Below are 16,742 nucleotides of genomic sequence, written 5' to 3'. Positions count from 1 at the left end.
CAAACTTGATAAATCACATTCCATGGACACATTGTCTTCCATTACTGTTCTCTGTATTTTCATCAAATGGGCATGTCTTTGCTAAAAATAGCAAGGGAGAACAATGAGGGAACAAAGAAAGCAGAATCCTGAGCAGTCTTCCCAGATGGCTCTTAAGTTGGGAGCAGACAAATGCCTGGGGAACTGCTGAGCTCACAAAGTTCAGTTTGTCCAAGAAGCACTCATGGGACCCACGAGCCACCCACTTTCTTCCATATAATGCCCACAAAGGAAATTATCTTTCCCTGCAATACTCTGACCTTATTTTTTCACCTAGTGAACTCATTCCTCAAGAGCCAGCTCAATTGTGCCTTTTGCTATGAATTTATGTTGTCTCCCTTTACCACACCAGGAAGACTTTATCATTCCATTGCTAAATGTCTCTAGCATGCTTTAAATCTCTGGGCTTGCCCATGGAGCCAGGACACACCCAGCATAGCAAATTGCAGGTGTTAGGATTTCGCTGCCCAGTGATTCAGGACATATATGGGAGGTCCCCACCTCCTAATAAATGTGATGATCATTAGCAGTGGAAAAACATATAAATGAGTAACTTATTTTCTTCCTCCACCCTTTCCTTCATTGTTTCTGCACATTATGATAGGGCGTGATGTTTCTACAGTGTTCTCTAAATTGAGAAAGTGAAAGGCAAATTTTATTTCTGCTAATGGTTTGAGCCTCAGCTTAAGAGGTATTCAGTGAAGGATATGGGGGAGTGCTGTAGGGTCCAAAGAAAAGGCCAGGGCTTTGGGACTGAGAGATCAAGAGGAGACAGAAACCCAAATGGAGAATGGGAAACCTCCCCTTTTTCACTTTTGCTGCCCACTGAGTTGCTGAGATTTTGTGTTGTAGAAATGGCAAGTTGCTAGAAAGAAACAAGTTTGAGAGGCGGGAGGGAAAGAAAATAAATAAGAGTCCGGTGACAGCGGACTTTTGAAAGTATTTGAGCAGAGAGTTGGCACTGAGGATTTTAGACACAGAGACTCTGGAATACTCAGGAGGGGACAGTAAAAGGGTAAGGGGATGGAGAGAAAGGAAGAAAAAAATTATGTAGTGTGGAAATAGACAGCGAATGTGATCAACTTTAAAGTTCTTTAAGAGATGTGTGATGGGAATCAAACCCCATTATATTTTGTAGCCGTCAGGTGTTTATGTGACACTGAGACTAGACTGGGCCATGTAGGGCCATGAGATTAATGTGGGTTATAGAAGAAAAAAAGGCAGTCCATGAGCTTGAAAGAGAACAGGTACACTGAGCCAGAGGGAAAAGGCAGGAGAGGGATCAGACCAGGAGAGAGCATGAATAATAGAGGAGCCAAGACATGCTGGTCAGATTTCTTTGAGTGTGTCTTTTATGTGTGGTTTGCCTGTTTTGCTGGGACTGGATGCCAGCCAGGATGGCAGTTGACTTGAATGAGCTTGATGGCTTTTCTGGAGCAACCCCTCTGCAGGGAAACTCTCATTTGTTGAGTTTGCAAGAGCAAAATTTGCCTAGGGTTGATTTTGTAAAGCAGGAATGGGGACAGAAGGATTGCATGCCCCACAGTGGAAGAAGAATTCAAAAATCAAAATGTGGGAAGGAGAGGGATGAGAAGGGGGAAAAAAGAAGAGGAGCCAGTCAGAGTTTCAGTAAGGGTTGAAGCAAATATGGAAAATTCCTTGGTGCTGACATGGTCAAAGGATATCCTAAAACCAAAGATGGTCTGAAATAGTTTGTTTTTCCATGACGTACACCCATTCCAAATACTCAGTAAAGTGGACTACCCTCAGGCACGCACCAATATTTCATGTGAGTTGTTTGGTTGTTGTTATCATCTTTGCAGTTGACATTGAGGAAACTTTGGATTTCACATGTGAGTTAGCATGGTGCAGACCAGTGTTACAGTGGAAGCCAAACCTCAGAGACAGAGGTTTTGTCTGGGCTGAGAATGTTCATGTGGGTTATAGAAGGGAAAAGACAGTCCATGTGCTCGAAGAAGAGAACAAGTGCACTTCCTATTTCCTTCCTTCCTTCCTTCCTTCCTTCCTTCCTTCCTTCCTTCCTTCCTTCCTTCCTTCCTTCCTTCCTTCCTTCCTTCCTTCCTTCCTTCCTTCCTTCCTTCCTTCCTTCCTTCCTTCCTTCCTTCCTTCCTTCCTTCCTTCCTTCCTTCCTTCCTTCCTTCCTTCCTTCCTTCCTTCCTTCCTTCCTTCCTTCCTTCCTTCCTTCCTTCCTTCCTTCCTTCCTTCCTTCCTTCCTTCCTTCCTTCCTTCCTTCCTTCCCTCCCTCCCTCCCTCCCTTCCTCCCTCCCTCCCTTCTTGCCTCCCTCCCTTCTTGCCTCCCTCCCTTCCTTCCTTCCCATATAAGGAGACTCCCTCCTGGAAGTTCTGCCTGCCAAGAGGATGGGTGATGGTGGTATATGAATGGGGTGAGATAGGGAGATATTATGTACGTGATTTTGGGTAGCAAATTTTGAGATGAGATGTGGCATCATATACATTAGTATGTATGTGAAATATACATATATATTTTATCTAAATTTTGCAAATTTTATTTTCAGTCTGAAGTGACCATGACTAGCAGCGGTTGAATATTACACTTTAGCTCAGGGTTAGTCATATAAATCTTCCAACAAGTCCATCTGTCATGTCTCATGCCAGGGACGACTCAGTATCTTTTATTGCTCATATAAATTGTCTTTACCAATGTTTTCTATCACATCCAGCTCTGTTAACCCCTGGGCGCCCATGGCCTTTTGTTGTGTTTAGCCTTGGAAATGCACTGTTATCTTTTTTTTTTTTTTTTTTTTTATTTTTTTATTTTTTATTGACTTTGTAATAATATTACATTAAAAATATATATGTGAGGTCCCATTCAACCCCACCCCCCCACCCCCCCTCTCCCCCCCCCCAACAACACTCGTTCCCATCATCATGACACATCCATTGGATTTGGTAAGTACATCTTTGGGCACCTCTGCACCTCATATACATTGGTTCACATCATGGCCCATACTCTCCTCTATTCCATCATGTAGGCCCTGTGAGGATTTACAATGTCCGGTGATTACCTCTGAAGCACCATCCAGGGCAGCTCCATGTCCCGAAGACGCCTCCACCTCTCATCTCTTCCTGCCTTTCCCCATACCCTTTGTCCATTATGTCCACTTTTCCCAATCCAATGCCACCTCTTCTATGTGGACACTGGATTGGTTGTGTCCATTGCACCTTTATGTCAAGAGGAGGCTCAGATTCCACCTGGATGCTGGATGCAATCCTCCCATTTTCAGTTGTAATCACTCTAGGCTCCATGGTGTGGTGGTTGTCCTTCACCTCCATCTTAGCTGAGTGTGGTAAGTCCAATAAATCAGATTGTAGGTGCTGGAGTCTGTTGAGGCTCAGGATCTGGCTATCACATTGTCAGTCCAGAGATTCAAATCCCCTAAATATATCTTAAACCCCAACATTAACTGCACCTCCAGCACATTAGCATGAAAGTCTTATGAAGGGAGATCCCATCTGAGTCCAGATTCATCACACATAAACACCATTTCCAAAGAGGGGCCATCTGCCCTGGTAGTTAACCCCATCGGCCATGACCATAACTCCCATGGGTCTCTTTAGCCCTCAAAGGAACCAATATCTGGGGGTTGTATCTGCTTTATCTGTCTCTCTGACTCTGCTCAGTTGTGCATGAGGGCAATCCTTCTGCCAGCCTCCAGACTCTTTTTTAGAAACTCGTAGCCATATAAACTCATTTCTCCTTTCCATTTCCCCCTTACTTTAGGTCAAACAGCATTTTAAAGTCATGGTATTTTATGTAGACATGGATATTCTGCTGATCCGCATTGAACCTTCCGTATAAGGTCATTTTCCAGTTGCATCATCAGTTGGTAGTTGATAGTGGTCCCTCGTTGCCAGGGAGGCTCATCCCCGGGTGTCATGTCCCACGCTGGGGGGAAGGCATTGCATTTACATGCTGAGTTTGGCTTCGAGACTGGCCACATTTGAGTAACATGAAGGCTGACAGGAGGAAATTCCCAGGCACAAAGTTATTCTAGGCCTTGTTCTTATTTTGGGTTTATCAGCTCACAAGCATAGTCATTAGCATCAGGGGCTCACTGTTGAACCCTCACTCCCTCCCGGTCCCCGCCACTGTACCTGGGAGACTGTCGCTGCTCCCCTAGGGACCACGACAGAGCACCACTGGCCAGGAACCCAGTACCCCCCCTACTGTGGTTTTTAATTGTTGCCACTATGAGTATATCCAAACATTACCATGCACCCTGGACATATGTTCTGTACAGCTCCCTGTCAGTCATATATCATCTGTCATTGGTATCCCATACCAGTATCCCTCCATTGCCATTGTTGAAACACTCTGTGATCCAGAACTCCCCGAAATTTGAAGCCCAATATAATGTCATGGTCCCTTACTAGGGAATGGCATATAGCGATGAGTTTAAAGGATAGATAAAGAACTTGGATAAAGTTAGATAAAGAACTTAGATAAAGAATGTTGACTTGAAAAAATTCCACATCCTATTTTTTTTTTCCCCCCCCCCCCCCCTAATTATTCAGCTTTTCTTCACAGGAGTCCTAGACCACAGCAATGTATATATATAATATACAGCACTCCCACACATCCACCAGAAAACCTTTTCCCTTCCACAGTGATACTCTTACGCCCTATTCATATCATATTTACTTAAAGTGATGTACAGAGTCTGAGACATTAGCTTTCTAACAAGGTGACATCTGTATTTACATTATGGTGCATACTTTAGGATACACAGTTCTTTACATTTTTAGTTATCCTATGTTTTACATTATGGTTTACATTATCAGTCTGTCATCTCCTATATGTTATGGTGTAATATTACATGTTTTATATCCATCCTTGTATACTCTCAAGAAACTCCTCTCTTACCCCCCATTTACTTTGGTTCCACACATTTAACGTCCATTTTCCCTTCCACCTTAGTGCCCTCAGTGATAGCCAACCTCCGTTTCCTGAGGAGCCACTTCCAGAGATAGATGGAATAGTGTTCAGGGCCTAACTTGCTCAACTGCCCCAATGCCCTGGGAGCCACCCTTTCTCTCGAGGGATACAGTTCCCTCTATTGGATGGCATTAGTCCTCCCCAGGATGTGGGTCCACCCCCACTCTCACTACTTGGGTTTCTACCCCATGGTGTCACCCACTCTGGCAGAATGAGCATTTAGACATTCCCCAGGAGCCCGTCCTGCATCAGACCCTCCCCTCCGAGCATTCTAAACAGGTAACCCTCTTTATTATATTTTGATATGATTTTCTCGGCATTTTACTCTCCACCAACACCTGACCCTCTCCTGGTTCGTATGCTACCCCTCCCTCCCCCCACTTTTGGGCAACGTTACCCACCCGTCCCTCCCCAGCCACCCTCAAACCCGCAAAGCCCCAAGCAAAGGCAACCCCTTGCCCCCCTTTTATCTCTTCTTTGTGTTCATACTTACCACCATCTCGTCTTAAATTCCACCCCTGCAGACATCGGCTCATATCCTTCCTCCATCCTCCGATTTCCTGCAAGCCTATCGTTCAGTCTCTTGCTATCTAGGGCAGCTTGTTTATTTCATATCATTGAGGTCATGTAGTATTTGTCCTTCAATGTCTGGGTTGCTTCACTCAACATAAGGTTCTCAAGATTCATCCATGTTATCACATGTGTTTGTAGTGTGTTTGTTCTTACAGCCGAGTAGTATTCCATTGTGTGTATATACCACATTTTATTGATCCACTCGTCTGTTGATGGGCATTTGGGTTGATTCCAACTTTTGGCAATAGTGAACAATGCTGCTATGAACATTGGTGTACATATATTGGTTTGTGTTCTTGTTTTCAGTTCTGCTGGGTATATTCCCAGCAGTGGTATTGCTGGGTCATATGGCAAATCTATGGCTAGTTTTTTGAGAAACCGCCATACTGTTCTCCAGAATGGTTGGATCCTTCTGCATTCCCACCAGCAGTGGATGAGTGTTCCCCTTCCTTCACATCCTCTCCAGCACTTGTATTCTTCTGTTTTTTTCATAGCTGCCAATCTTATGGGTGTAAGATGGTATCTCATTGTGGTTTTGATTTGCATTTCCCTGATAGCTAGAGATTTGGAACATTTTTTCATGTGCTTTCTTGCCATTTGTATTTCTTCTTCGGAGAAGTGTCTGTTTAAGTCTTTTTCCCATTTTTTAAATGGATTGTTTATCTTTTTATTTTCAAGATGTAGGAGTTCTTTATATATGCAAGTTATAAGTTTCTTATCAGATATATGATTGCCAAATATTTTCTCCCACTGTGTGGGCTCCCTTTTTGCTTTCTTGACAAACTCCTTTGAGGTGCAGAAGGCTTTAATTTTGAGGAAGTCCCATTTATCTATTAGTTCTTTTGCTGCTCGTGCTTTTGGTGAGATATTCATAAATCCATTACCTATTACAAGGTCCTGTAGATGTTTCCCTACACTGCTTTCTAAGGTTTTTATGGTCTTGGCTTTTATATTTATGTCTTTGATCCATCTTGAGTTGATCTTTGTATAAGGTGTGAGATGGTAATCCTCTTTCATTCTTCTACATATGGCTATCCAGTTCTCCAGACACCATTTGTTGAATAGGCCACTCTCTCCCAGTTGAGAGGGTTTGGTGGCTTTATCGAATATTATGTGGTTGTATATGTGAGGTTCTATATCAGAGCTTTCAATTCGATTCCATTGGTCTATATGTCTCTCCTTATGCCAATACCATGCTGTTTTCACCACCGTAGCTTTATAGTATGTTTTGAAGTCAGGTAGTGTGATTCCTCCAATTTCGTTTTTGTTTTTCAGTATGTCTTTGGCTATTCGGGGTCTCTTTCCTTTCCAAATAAATTTCATAGTTAGTTTTTCTAATTCCTTAAAGAAGGCTGCATTGATTTTTATTGGGATTGCATTGAATGTGTAGATCAATTTTGGTAGGATAGACATCTTAATAATGTTCAGTCTTCCTATCCATGAACAAGGAATAGTCTTCCATTTATTTAGGTCTTCTTTGATTTCCTTGAACAATCTTGTATAGTTCTCAGTGTATAAGTTCTTTACCTCTTTAGTTAAATTTATTCCTAAGTATTTGATTTTTTTATTTACTATTGTGAATGGTATTTGTTTCTTGATTTCCTCCTGATCTTGCTCATTATTGGTGTACAGAAATGCTACTGATTTTTGCGCATTGATCTTATAACCTGCGACTTTACTAAACTCATTTATGAGTTCTAGAATCTTCGTTGTAGATCTCTCAGGGTTTTCTATGTATAGGATCATGTCGTCTGCAAATAATGAAATTTTGACTTCTTCCTTTCCAATTTGAATGCCTTTTATTTCTGGTTCTTGCCTCAGTGCTCGAGCAAGTACTTCTAAGACAATGTTAAATAGGAGCGGCGACAGTGGGCATCCTTGTCTTGTTCCTGAGTTTAGAGGGAAGGAGTCTAGGATTTCTCCATTGTAAACAATATTGGCTTTAGGTTTTTCATATATACTCTTTATCATGTTCAAAAAATTTCCTTGTATTCCAATCATTTGGAGTGTTTTTATCAAGAAAGGGTGCTGTATTTTGTCAAATGCTTTTTCTGCATCAATAGATATAATCATGTGATTTTTTTCCTTCAATCTGTTTATATGGTGTATTACGTTGATTGATTTTCTTATGTTGAACCATCCTTGCATACCTGGGATGAATCCCACTTGGTCGTGGTGTATAATTCGTTTAATGTGTTGTTGAATACGATTAGCAAGTATTTTGTTAAGTATTTTTGCGTCTAGGTTCATTAGAGAAATTGGTCTGTAATTTTCCTTTCTTGTGATGTCTTTGTTTGGCTTTGGTACTAGGGTAATGTTGGCATCATAGAAGGAGTTGGGTAATGTTCTTTCTGTTTCGATGGTTTGGAATAGTTTCAGCAGGATTGGTGTCAGTTCTTTCCGGAATGTTTTATAGAATTCACCTGTGAAGCCATCTGGCCCTGGGCTCTTCTTAGTTGGGAGATTTTTAATAACTGATTCTATCTCTCTGCTTGTGATTGGTTTGTTAAGATCATCAATTTCTTCTTTTGTCAATATGGGCTGTTTATGTGTTTCTAGGAATTTGTCCATTTCCTCTAGATTGTCATTTTTGTTGGAATATATTTTTTCAAAATATCCTCTTATGATAGTCTTTATTTCTGTGGGGTCAGTGGTGATATCGCCTTTCTCATTTCTTATTTTGTGTATTTGCATCTTCTCTCTTTTTTTCTTTGTTAGTGTTGCTAAAGGTTTGTCAATTTTGTTAATCTTCTCAAAAAACCAGCTCTTGGTCTTGTTTATCTGTTCAAGTGCTTTCTTATTTTCTATTTCATTTAGTTCTGCTCTTATCTTTGTTATTTCCTTCCTTCTTCTTCCTGTTGGGTTACTTTGTTGTTGTTTTTCTAATTCCTTCAAATGTGCAGTTAGTTCTTCAATTTTTGCTCTTTCTTCTTTTTTGATATATGAATTTATGGCTATAAACTTCCCTCTCAGTACTGCTTTTGCTGCATCCCATAAATTTTGGTATGTTGTGTTATCATTATCATTTGTTTCAAGGTAGGCATTGATTTCTTTTGAGATTTCCTCTTTGACCCACTGTTTTTCTAAGAGTGTGTTGTTTAATTTCCAAATCGTGGTGTGAAATCTGGGCTTCTTTCCCTTGCAAATCTCCAGCTTGCCTCCACTGTGGTCAGAGATAATGTTTTGTATGATTTCAATCTTTCTGAATTCGTTCAGCCTTTCTTTGTGGCCTAGCATATGATCTATCTTGGAGAATGATCCATGTGCACTTGAGAAAAATGTATATCCTGCTGTGTTTGGGTGTAGCGATCTATATATGTCTATTAGATCGAGCTCCTCTAATATACTATTCAGATGTTTTGTGTCTTTGGTGATTCTCTTTTGAGATGTTCTGTCCAGAATTGATAGTGGTGTATTAAAATCCCCCACTATAATTGTAGATGTATCTATTCTTTCACTTAGTTTTTCCAGCGTTTGCCTGACGTATTTAGAGGCACCCTTGTTAGGGGCATAGATATTTATGATTGTTCGATCTTCTTGACAGATTTTCCCTTTGACTAAAATGTAGTATCCTTCTTTGTCTCTCACAATTGTTTCACATTTAAAGTCTATTTTGTCTGATATTAATATAGCTACTCCTGCCTTTTTTTGGTTATTGTTAGCTTGTATGATTGTTTTCCAGCCTTTCACTTTCAATCTCCATGCGTCTCTGGGTCTAAGATGTGTCTCTTGTAGACAGCATATGGATGGGTCATATTTCCTTATCCAGTGTCCCAGTCTGAATCTTTTGATAGGTGAGTTTAATCCATTGACATTCAGTGTTATTACTATCAAGGAATTATTTGTGTTAGCCATATTTTGATTGGATTTGTGTTTGTCATATTTTGTTTGTATATATTTTTTTGTCTTTTTTGTTGTTGTTGTTGGTCTTATACTCTCCTCCAACTTTGCCTTTCCTGTTTTTTCCTTTCTTCCTGCAGAACTCCCTTTAGAATTTCTTGAAGGGGAGGTTTCTTGTTGGTATACTCTTTCAGTTTCTGTTTGTCTGCGAATATTTTGAACTCTCCATCATGTTTGAATGCTAGTTTAGCTGGGTAGAGTATTCTTGGTTGGAAATTTTTTTCCTTTAGTACCTTGACTATATCATACCACTGTCTTCTTGCCTCCATGGTTTCAGAAGAGAAATCAGCACTTAATCTAATTGAGCTTCCCTTGTATGTGATGGTTTTCTTTTCTCTTGCTGCTTTTAGGATCTTCTCTTTGTCTTGAGCATTGGATAATTTGACAAGTATATGTCTTGGGGTGGGCCTGTTGGGGTTTATGACTTGTGGAGTGCGCTGTGCTTCTTGGATATGTACATCTGTCTCTTTCAGTAGATTTGGGAAGTTTTCAGTCATTATTTCCTGCAACACTCTTTCTGACCCCTTTCCCTTCTCTTCACCTTCTGGAATGCCTATAATACGTATGTTTGAGCGTTTTGCATTGTCATTCAGGTCCCTAAATCCTAATTGGATTTTTTCTATCTTCTTATTGACCCCTTCTACTATCTGTTTGATTTCTGATGTACTGTCTTCCACATCACTAATTCTCTGCTCTGTCTCTTCTAGTCTGCTGATATTTGCTGCAAGTGTATTTTTGATTTCTTGAACTGTGGTGTTCATTCCCATCATATCTGTTATGTTTTTGCGTATGTCTGCAATTTCCCCTCCAAGTGATGTCTTCATGTTGTTAACCTCTTTCATTACTGCATCAAATTTGTCAGTGATAAATGTTCTGAGATCTTTCATTGCTTGTGCCAAGTTTTGCTCCCCTTCGTGATTATTGGTTTGTTGATTGGATTCAGCCATGTTTTCCTGATTATTGGTTTGGTTTGTAGATTTTTGTTGCTTTCTGGTCATCTCTTTATTTTGACGAATTTAATCAGTTCCTTAGCTTCTTTGTCTGCTCTTGGAGGTTAATTAGTTGTTATTTTTGCACAGGTGTTATATCTTCTCTTTGTCACTTTTTTCTTCTTATTCTAGTTACTTGTTGTTGGTTAAGTTCACTTTAGAGGAAAGTATTAGTGTTGGGGAAAGGCAATTGTGTAAGCAAGGGAAAAGTGTAAAGTTGTATTGGTGATGTATGTTAATAAAGCAGGAATATGAGATCTGGAAGGATGGAGGTTAGATTCATGTAGATTGTATAGAGTTATAGCTGTAGGTAGAGTACCTTTTATGAAGTTGATGACTGAATTTGGGAGGAATATGGTATGAACTACACAGCTATTGTTTTCATGAGAGAGGGAAAAAGAAAAGAAAGGTAATAGTTTCAAGAGTGGATAATAGACAGAAAACAGAACAAAGGTATTAGAAATTAAGAGTTAGACACTTTGTGGATCAAAGAACGGGAGGTGGGGGGTGGAATATAGGAGAGACAGTAAATGATAGTGGATATCAAGATGCAGGGGAAGGGGGATAGTGTAGGTAGCCTAAATCAGTTCACACAGAAATGAGGCAGTGGAGGATGGGAAAACCCAGCAAATGTGAGGTGTTCCCTGTAGCACCTATTGTATACTTGAATTAAAGTAAAAATAAGTGGAAGATGAGGGACAAGAGGGAAAGAGAAAACCGAAAAAAAAAACAAAAACAAACAAACAAAAAAAAACAAACTAATTATAATAGAGAAAAAAGAAAGGCAAGAAGAAAGGAAGAAAAAAAAAGAGGATGGGCAAACGGTGGGGAACGGATAGGGAGAAGAGAGATACAGGTACACACGTGTCACAATTGCAACACTATCTAAAACAACAACTTCCCCCCGCTTTGCCCTAAAACCCCCCCGTCTGTCTGCCCAAATGGGTCTGCAAGCACCTCCCTTCCCACAAACCCCCAATAGGCCGCCCAGGGCCCACGAACTCCCCAGTACTGCAGATGCTCAAAAAAAAAAAAAAAAAAAAAAAAATTTAAGTAAAATTAAAAAAACAAACAAACAAACAAACAAACAAACAAAAAAAACAAAAAAAAAACAGAAACCCCTCCGCAGGCCCGGCTCCGCCCGCCGCGGAGGCTTGGACCGGCTCTGCCCGGCTCCTCACGCCGCCTTGGCCTGGCCTGGCTCCGCCCAGCTCCGCTCGCTACAGCGGCCCAGCCTGCTCCGGCGTCCACCTCCCGCCACCGCGGCCTGGACCGGCCCTGCCCGGCTCCGTACCCGCCGCGGCCTGACCCGGGCCCGCCCGGCTCCAAACACTACCGCGGCCCGCAGCCGGGGCCTGAACCGGCCCCGCCCGGCTCCAAGCGCTACCGCGGCCCGCAGCGGGGGCCTGCACCGGCCCCGCCCGGCTCCAAGCGCTACCGCGGCCCGCAGCCGGGGCCTACACCGGCCCCGCCCGGCTCCAAGCGCTACCGCGGCCCGCAGCCGGGGCCTGCACCGGCCCCGCCCGGCTCCAAGCGCTACCTCGGCCCGCAGCCGGGGCCTGCACCGGCCCCGCCCGGCTCCAAACGCTACCGCGGCCCGGCCCGGCCTGGCTCAGCCCCACCGAGCGGGGCTAGATGCCTCGTCTCCGCCTACCCAAGAAGGGAATCCTCTGCAGGTAGCTGGGATCTCCGTGTATATTTCACAGACGAATCCTCTCTGTTACCTTCCCTCCAAATCGATGTCCAGACACCTCCGGACCAGCAAAAATCCCGAAACAATCCGGTCCCAAAGAGTCTCCAACGCCGCCCAGCCGATTCCCTGCAGAAGACTCTAACAGGGATGTTCACTCAGCCGCCATCTTGCCCCCTCCTCCCTGCCCTGTTATCTTTATGGACTTATTAGTACCTAATCTGGCCATATATATTTCAGGCTTTCCTAGTTGTGCTTGAATGATCAGGCTTTCTGATAAAATACTGCTTTCTCTGGCATGGTAGACATACAGTTTACTTTTTAAATAACTCACTTGAAATTTAATAGGAGGTTTTAAAGCCACATCTGATTTAAACCTTCTAAATTCTAGCTTTTCAGAGGACTCTTGGCACACCAACCTTGGGGTTTCCTCAGTGCCGTGCTGAGGAAATGCAGGCGCATGGTTGTTTTGTGTCTTATCACCTAATTCACTACATATACAACAACAAAACCAATTAATAAATTCATTGACATCATAAAAACTGGAGAAATCCTAAAACTGGGGACAAAATCCTTCAATGTATAGGTAAAGTGTCACAGGGGCACAGTCCACCCCAGAGGGGAAAGATTATATTCAGTGATTTTTAAAAATCAAAGAAATCACTGGATCAATGATTTTTATTTTAAGTGGGGCTTTAGATTCTCTTCCTTTACAAGTCTAAACATCCTTGAGGAGTGAAGGCAAAAGGGCTAAGCAATCATTCTGTTCCACAAGCAAAACAAGCAAAACCGGGGGTGGAAATCCTCTGTGGATATTTTCTCTTCCATGACCATAGCAATTCAGATGAGGAAACTGAGTCTCAGGAGCCATAGGTGGGGGCATAGGTGGGAAAGACTCCTGGGCTCTACTAGTACTTAGGTCCAGTGTTTTCAGGCTACTCCAGACACCCCTTCAAAATTCTGGGAACCAGCACACAATAGGTCTCCAGGCAGTGCATCTACCTTCCTTGACGATCACATTAGTTCCCGCTTTATCCCTGATTAGGGCTTGTCAAACTGCTTGTCTTCAGAAACAAAACAAAACTGCCTTGCTATTCAGTTTTTTCAGAACAGGATTTGTTGTCCGCACATGGCTGATTGCACAGCACTTCCTTAAGTCACCCTGGCTGGTCATTTACTTTTTCCAGTTCCTCTCCCTCAGGTTTTCCACTTTTGATTACTTCCACCAAGATAATCTTGTTTTTAGAAGATACCCACCCCCCCAAAAAAACAAAACAAAAACAAAATCCCAAAAAACAAACAAACACACACACACACACACACACACACCCCTCTATTCTAAAGTGGGCCTTTATTTAAAATAAGAGGAATAATTAGCAAGGTTCATGCTAGTCAGTTTGGAGAGAGAGGGTGCTCTACTTTGGAGTATGTTTACTGGTAAAATTATTTTGAAAAGCAATTGTGATGAGTCTTTGAAATTTGTCATTAATTATACTTCCAGAAATCTCTCAAAAATATTATTTCAAAGGTAGAAATAACTTAAGTCAGGAAGAGATTCACTACTGTGTTGTTTTTAGTGGTGAAAAATGGGCAGCAATTTAACTGTCCAACAATTGAGAAATGGTTAATGAAAGTTTAATGTATCTTCTGAGTGAATATTATGGAACTGTTAGATACTATAACTATGGACATTTCAACTTTAATGTAACAAATCAAATATGTGTACTTTTATGGTTTCTTCCCGAATCTCATTAAAGTGACCGTAAAGTGATTCTTTTTAAATGGCATGAAATGACAGTATCCAAGGGAATGAGAGAGGAGACTGGAGCAAATGAGAGATTATCAGTGCAATCTTAAAAATTAAGAGGCAGATCTACTGATGGTAATTGCCTTATGTAGCCCAAGAAAGCTTAACCTTAAGTGCCCACAAGGGACAAGATAAAAAGGAAGCAGGTCTGTGTCACAGAACCCTAGAAAATCTCAGAGAGTGACGGCCCAGGTACCACTGAAGGCTGGCAGTGCATGAAACTGAGAGCAGGCAGTGTGGAGCAACGTCCTAAGGGGAGCTGGGTTAGAAACCTAGAACTTTCCCACACTAGACAATTATCCTGCCCCATCTCTGGAGGAGAATGGAGTTTTGATCTCTGGAGAAGTTGCCAGAAAAATTCTGGACTCTGAGACCTGGAACATAAGATGGGCAAAGGTAGAAGTACCACGATAAAAAATGGGTGGGGAGTCCACATAATGAATTGGGAGATTCCCAGCCTCCTTTTCCCATATGCTAAGAAAACCAATTGTCAAGTTTATGGCCCCTTACCAAAGATTGGAGGACTTTCCTGGGAAGAAACCAGCAAGCCCCAAGAAAAAAAAAACAAACTACAGATACATATAGTTGGGGGAGAATTTCTCCTCAATAGGCAGGTCCAAGTCCTAGCACTTCAAGGTGAGGTCCACCATTTGGTAAGCCCAGACAATGCTAGAGGTCCCAGCCAGCATCTCCATGCCTCATCTCAAATGAGGATCATCTGACATTTGTGGAAAGCATCTAATATGAAAGATAGGGACCAGAACAAGCCATTAGAGAGAGAGAGAGAATGAGAAAGAAAAGATGGATGGAAGGAAGGAAGGAAGGAAACAATAGTGGAAGTAAAAGAAAATTAAACAGCTACAATCAATAATAATTTCTTAGGAAAGGAAGACAAAATATTACATACATGAAATGATTATTGAGGGAATATTCAGAAAATATAAAAAGAACTCTTGAAAAATTAAAAATATGGTAGTAGAAATGCTAAAAACACAATAAAACTGCTGGAAGGTAAAGTTGAAGAAATCTCCCAGATAATAGATCAGAGACCAATTAGTGGAAAAAGCAGAGTTAAGGTGAAAAATAAGAAAATCAATCCAGGAGGTCCAACATCTAAGCAAGGCAAATTCCAGAAGGAGGGAACAGAGGAAAAAGAGGGAAAGATACTATAGAAATAATGTAAGAAAATTTCCCCGATTTTATAGGACACACTACAAAGAATAAAGTAATTTTTAAAAAGACCTTCATCAAGGCATATCACAATGAAATTTCAGCAAACTGGAGGTAAAGAGAGAATTTTTAAATCTTTCAGAGAGAGAAATCAGTACACACAGAGAGTATTAGAATAAGAGTGACATCAGACTTGTCAATAGCAACCTTGGACTCTAGGTGACAAAGGAGAAAATTTTAACTGGAAGTAAAATTCTATATCCAGCAAGTAATTATTCAAATCTATGCTACAATGAAGATATTTTCAGGCATTCAAGGTCTGAAAAATCTTACCTTCCATGCACTCTTTCTTGGAAGGATGTGATTCACAACAAAAAGAGTAAGATAGGAAGAGGGAATATAGAATTCTGGAGAGTCGATTTAATTCAGCAAAGCAAGGAGGGGCTCCCAGTAGGATGGGGAAGAGACATCCAGGGAAGGCTACTTTGCAGCAGCCTTATAAAGCACCCAGTCCAGACTGGAACTGAAGGCAAGAGAGCTGTAGAAAAGGGGTCTCCAATATAAATACGCCCGATGGATATATTGAGATGCAGAAAGAATTTATGATGGGTACACACAAAATTAAGCCTGTTAAATATAAGGCAATTATAAACTTTGGGGAGGAAAAGTTTCCCAAGAAGGGAAACCTAATAAACTATAAATAGTATTTACATGAAATCAGTCAGATAAATGCTAACTACTGAGTAAACCAAACTGCTATGCAGCTTTACTGGAGAGAGGGAAGGAGGGAGAAGGCGAGTGAGTGTGTGTGTGTATGTGTATATAGGGAAAATGAAAACCAAATCCCTAGAAGGAAGATAATGTCTAAAACTGAAAAATTAAGAAGTGGTTGATGAACATATCAGTTCTTTGCAAATTTATCAAATTTGCATCTGCAAAGATCTGTAGCCCAAGGCTGGTGCATATGCTCTGGGGACATTGACTGTATGAATTTTGTGGCATTAGAGGATGAAAACATCACAGCCTCTAGAAAAAAGATCATAAGGATATCCTTGAATATTCTAGACAGCTTAAGATCTCCTGGGGATCATGGGGGGAGGTGCCCCAATAATGGTTAAGGTTGACTTTCTCAACACTATGTACAGGGAAGGTTTTGAATGATCATTTATTTGCAATGGAAAAACCAAGTAATATGATCTTTCCCAAGTTTCAGTATTATGATGGAAATCAGATCTGCCAAAAAAGTAGCTGTGATAGAATGAAGCAAGGAATACTGTGGAAGCAGAGGCAGGACCCAATCCGGCCTCCAGAGCCAAATGTTATATACTTCAATGCTAAGAGTGCCAGCATGGAAAATGGCAATCTTCAAAGTCACACAAATATGATTCCGTGAAGAGACAAGAGGTGAAAATAGAAATAGAAGAGTTCAGATAATTGAGTGGTAGTCTGACAGATGAGTATTTTGAGAAGAAATTAAAGGAGTTTAGATTATCCTTCCTTAAGATAAATTCTCAAAAGTGAGCTTCTTGGGCATGTGCCATCTTTTGAGTTGGACAAGCAAGAAAGAAACCTGGGATTCCAAATTAGCCCTTTTTG

This window comes from Dasypus novemcinctus, chromosome 1 (genome assembly GCF_030445035.2).
Source record: "Dasypus novemcinctus isolate mDasNov1 chromosome 1, mDasNov1.1.hap2, whole genome shotgun sequence".
Taxonomy (NCBI): Eukaryota; Metazoa; Chordata; class Mammalia; order Cingulata; family Dasypodidae; genus Dasypus; species Dasypus novemcinctus.
The sequence above is the reverse complement of the archived record's forward strand: the minus strand, read 5'-3'. Positions refer to the sequence as shown.